The sequence below is a fragment of the Microtus oregoni genome, unplaced genomic scaffold, assembly GCF_018167655.1.
Source record: "Microtus oregoni isolate MIOR12 unplaced genomic scaffold, Mior012 000001F_ref0000356, whole genome shotgun sequence".
NCBI lineage: Eukaryota > Metazoa > Chordata > Mammalia > Rodentia > Cricetidae > Microtus > Microtus oregoni.
Window position 1 is genome coordinate 13,581,336 of NW_024543060.1, and position 5,197 is coordinate 13,586,532.

The window sequence follows — 5,197 nt, forward strand, 5'->3', positions numbered from 1 at the left end:
ATAATAAGTCTAACTATATTTATTCTCCAAATGAACTTGTAGGGGAAATGTGATTAATAGGAAACTATGTGATTAAAATCAAATGCATCATGGGAATAAGCACACACAGAAGAAAAAAAATTATACTATTTAAATCTGTCCATCAAAATAAATGCCCAAATTATCCCTCTCAGTTACCAATCCCTCTTTCTTCTAGACTCCACACAAGAAAGCCCCAAATAATAGCCAGGACCCCAAGTACTCTCAGGTGCCCCTTGCAGACTTGCAGCGAGTCTGACCTGCAGTATCCTTTGTTTCTAATGAAGCTTCCTTGCCCCTTTGCAATCTGTGTGGTCTTCTTTTTCAGTTATTTGAATAAGATGCCAGAAACATAGACATACCCCATACAGACAGTGCCCATGAGTCATGCTAGTATATTACATTTTGGTTGAATGAACAAAATGTACATGTGCTTGCTGGGGAACCTCCTTCAACCAATGGCCTTTGAGAGGACCTGATTGGGTACAGCCTTGGGTACCAAAAATTTTGTACTCACATGTCCTCTCTCTCTTCTTCCTCTCTCACCTGGATGCTGGAATTCAGTTCTATTCCCTGTTTGTGCAGAGGACTGTGATCTGTGAGTCACCCCTAAATAAAAAAAAAAACTTATTATACTCAATTCTGAGTTAATGTGGGATTACTTTGTTCATGTTCTCCTACATCTGGCATCCAACATGGATATGAGCTTGCACCTACCAGGTTGGGTATTGGACTTAAAACTCTTTTATTTAGACAAAATAAATAAAAGAGGGAGGTGATGGGGAATCTCCTTCAGGCAATGGCCTTTGAGAAGCTGGACCAGGTTAGGCATGGCCTTGGGTATCAAAAAGGTACACGCTCACACACCCTCTCTCTCCTCTCTCTCCTGGATGCTGGATTTGGTTCCTATTCTCCATTTGTCCAGAGACTGTGATCTGTGAGTCCCTCCTAAATAAGAAACCCCTTATTATACTCAATTTTGAATCAATGTGTGATTACTTTACTCGTGTTCTTTTACACGAGCTACAAGTAAGCTATCAGATTTGCCCCTGTTGAGCTTAGCATGGCAGCATTTGCTTTTCCATGGAGCTTAAGGTCTTCATTTGACCTCCACACAGTAGCTGATGATATACTCTCTCATCACTCTCTCTAAGAACTTTAAAAGAAAACCATTTTAGCCGAGAATATAAACTTTGTTCTTTATTAGCCTTTCCCAGGAAGGTCTTGCTTGCTCATTCATTTTGTCTCTTTCCATGATAAATCATATTATCTTTTGATGTATGAAATCAAATCAATGCTTATTTATTTTTATATCTGGATATTATTATAATATTCATTTTATAGAAGAAAAAGTTCTTCACGGGCTACTGTGTCTACATCCATGGCTAGCAAATGGCACGAGTTAGAATTCCCTCAGATACTGGCTCCAAAGGCAATCACCTTTTCACTTTCTTTCACTGAGAAAAATAGCTTACCGGGTCTTACTTCTCAACTGAGATCTCCTCCTTCCAGAAAACTCTAGTTTGTGTCCAGCTGACACAAAGCTACCTAGCCTAGTTGACCCCTTGCCAACTTGACATACAAACACATCACTGCCAAACCACAACCTTTTCTTTCCTGTTCACCCCCATGATCATACATTAATAACACCCCAATATAAAAATATTTTACAAACTTAAAAATCCCCACTCTTTACAAATTTAAACACTTTAAAATTCAATCACTTTAATGATCCAAAGTTTATTTTTAAAGCTAAAATCCCCTTTAAAATTAAATCTCCCAATTGTGTGCGCCTATAAAAAAGTTAAATCCTTCCTTACTTCAAGATGAAAATACCAGGGAATAGTTATAATCAGATCAAAGAAATGTCCAGTATCTGAGATTTACTCATAATCTTCTGGGCTCCTCCTAAGGGCTTGGGTCCCTTATCGAGCTCTGCCTCTGTAGCACTCATAAATTGTCTTCTAGTCTCAGGCTGGCTTGACTCTTCCACTACTGCTGTTCTTGGTAATTACCCCATTAAACTGGCATTTCCAAAACTTCTGGGGTCTTATCCTGCAAATGGGCTGCACTTTCACCAATATCCTTCCCTGGGCTCTCTTCATCATGCCAAACATCAGCTTCTCTCAATGACTTATTTATTAATGTCTTCAAAACCAGTACCGCCTACATGAATCTTACATAACCAAGTTCAGCTATCAGCACAAGGTACAACCTTGGCCACCTCTGGAACACAAATTCTTCCCAGAAGCTTTCACCTCAACAATGATGAACTCTTCTTAATCACAGTGGATTCTTCTACGCCAGTGGACCGGCACCAATGGTCCTAGTAAGAAAAAGGTTTTACTTTAATGGTTCTGGTCTCGTAATAATCACAGCTGATTCTTCAGTTCTAGCTCACCAGACACCACAGATTCTTTACAAAAATGGCATGATCTTTGTTTTCCCTCTGCAACTCCACAAGCCATGTCTCCACATCTTCTGCACTGTTCTCAACATTCTCGCCTTCCAATTTTCTACTGAACACCCCACCAAGCTCTCAACACTCAATGGCCTTTCTGGCACAAAGTTCCAAAGTCCTTCCACAATCCTCCCAAAACCAATATGGTCAGGTCTGCACACAATACCCCACTCCTGGTACCAACTTGTCTCAGTTAGGGTTACTGTTGCTGTGAGGAAACCTCAGGAACAAAAAGCAACCCGGGGAGGAAACGGTTCATTCAGCCTACACTTCCATGTCACAGTTCATCAGGACAGGAACTCAAGCTGGGCAGGATCCATATGCCAGGCACAGACAATGTCCTCAACAATCCTCATCTTACTTAATTCCCTCAACCCTAAGCCTAAAAAGACTCAGTAATAGAGCTCAATTTCCACTGCATAGCCATATAACTCAAAAGTTTAGGGTTCTAGCCTTTTTGCCTATTAACTTCCTGTTACTGTAGCGGGAACTCTTGAAATAGTCACCTTACAAAGAAGAAAGGTTTGCTGTGACTCACTATTTTTGGAGGTTTCAAATGTTAACTGATTTGTTTTATTGCTGTGGGATTTGGAGAAACTCATAAACTGGTGGTAGGTGGGGGAGGATGTTTTATGAAGGAAGGCCCTTTCATTCACAATCATTGCAGAAGAGGCCAGAGGCCCATCTCAAGGGTACACCCTCAGCAACCAAAAGACATCACAGTAGGTTTCTCCTCTTAAATATCCCACCACCTCCCAGAAGCATCACAGAGAGATGAAGGTTTTTCCTTTAGCCTTTGGCAGTGCTTTTCCAAACTGCAGTCAGCCCTCCTGTGCTTCTGGTTATGGATGGAGCAACATCTGGGAATTCCCTATTCTGCTTTCTCATTTCCCAGAACTATATTCATGCATATTTTATGCTTCTTTATCCATACATTTCTTGTTTCTCCTCTTCAGACAATTTTCTATTCTGAACAGGTCCCAGACTGTCTCTAAGTTTCTTTGTGTTGGGTCTCTCAGTTCTTATCTATAAGAATATTATTTTTGCTTCTTCTTCTTCTGGAAAACACCAAATGGCGGATGACGCCGGTGCAGCCGGAGGGCCAGGAGGGCCCAGGATTAGGAGGCTGTGGCGGCTTCCGCAGAGGATTCGGCAGCGGTCTGAGGGGCAGCGGTCTGAGGGACCGCGGTTGTGGTCAAGGCCATGGCGGAGGCTGAGGCCGCAGGGCTCTAAAGCTGAAGACAAGGAGAGACAGAGACAGAGACCCACATTGGAGCACTGGACTGAAATCTCAAGGTCCAAATCAGGAGCAGAAGGAGAGAGAGCACGAGCAAGGAACTCAGGACCGCGAGGGGTGCACCCACACACTGAGACAATGGGGATGTTCTATCGGGAACTCACCAAGGCCAGCTGGCCTGGGTCTGAAAAAGTATGGGATAAAACTAGACTCGCTGAACATAGCAGACAATGAGGACTACTGAGAACTCAAGAACAATGGCAATGGGTTTTTGATCCTACTGCACGTACTGGCTTTGTGGGAGCCTAGGCAGTTTGGATGCTCACCTTACTAGACCTGGATGGAGGTGGGTGGTCCTTGGACTTCCCACAGGGCAGGGAACCCTGATTGCTCTTTGGACTGAGGAGGGAGGGGGACTTGATCGGGGGAGGGGAAGGAAACTGGGAGGCGGTGGCGGGGAGGAGGCAGAAATCATAAATAAATAAATAAATAAATAAATAAATAAATAAATAAATAAAAAGAGTAGATTCCCGTCACCAAGCTGAGCCACCTGGTTAAGGACATGAAAATCAAGTCCCTACAGGAGATCTAGAGATCTACCTGTTCTCCCTGCCCATTAAGGAGTCTGAGATCATTGACTTTTTCCTGGGAGCATCCCTAAAGGATGAGGTTCTGAAGATCATGCCCGTGCAGAAGCAGACTAGGGCAGGCCAGCGGACCAGGTCCAAGGCTTTTGTCACTAATGGGGACTACAATGGTCATGTAGGTCTCGGTGTCAAGTGCTCCAAGGAGGTAGCCACTGCCATCCTAGGGGCCATCATCTTGGCCAAGCTTTCCATTGTCCCTGTGTGGAGAGGCTACAGGGGGAACAAGACTGGAAAGCCCCACACTGTTCCATGCAGTGATAGGCCGCTGTGGCTCTGTGTTGGTGCGTCTCATCCCTGCCCCCAAAGGCACTGGCATAGTGTCCGCTCCTGTGCCCAAGAAGCTACTGATGATGGCTGGCATTGATGACTGCTACACATCAGCCAGGGGCTGTACTGCCACTCTGGGCAACTTTGCCAAGGCCACCTTTGATGTCATCTCTAAGACCCCCAACCTCTGGAAAGAGATTGTCTTCACCAAGTCTCATCAGAAATTCTCTGACCATCTTGTGAAAACCCACATCAGAGTCTCTGTTCAGAGGACCCAGGCTCCAGCTGTGGCAACCACATAAGGATTTTTATACAAGAAAAATAAAAGTGAATTAAGTTTGTTTAAAAAAAAGAATATTATTTTCAACCATGGATATGGCCATGGGTCCGTAGGATATGATCTAGGCAGATCTCACTAAGCCAAAAACAAATCTCCACATTTACTGCCAAGCAGACAAGTCTAGAATAACCAGAAATCCATGTGACCTCCAAGTCATGATGACTCCTGGAATGTTGCTTCCAAGTCAGATGGAACTGATGAAACTAATTAATCATCAACATTAAAAT

General features: G+C 43.5%; 1 pseudogene; it reads left to right on the forward strand.

The window, feature by feature from the left end:
• The first annotated feature begins 796 nt into the window (after positions 1-796).
• Positions 797-4,932, forward strand: LOC121458486 (annotated as a pseudogene).
• Positions 4,933-5,197: the final 265 nt, after the last annotated feature.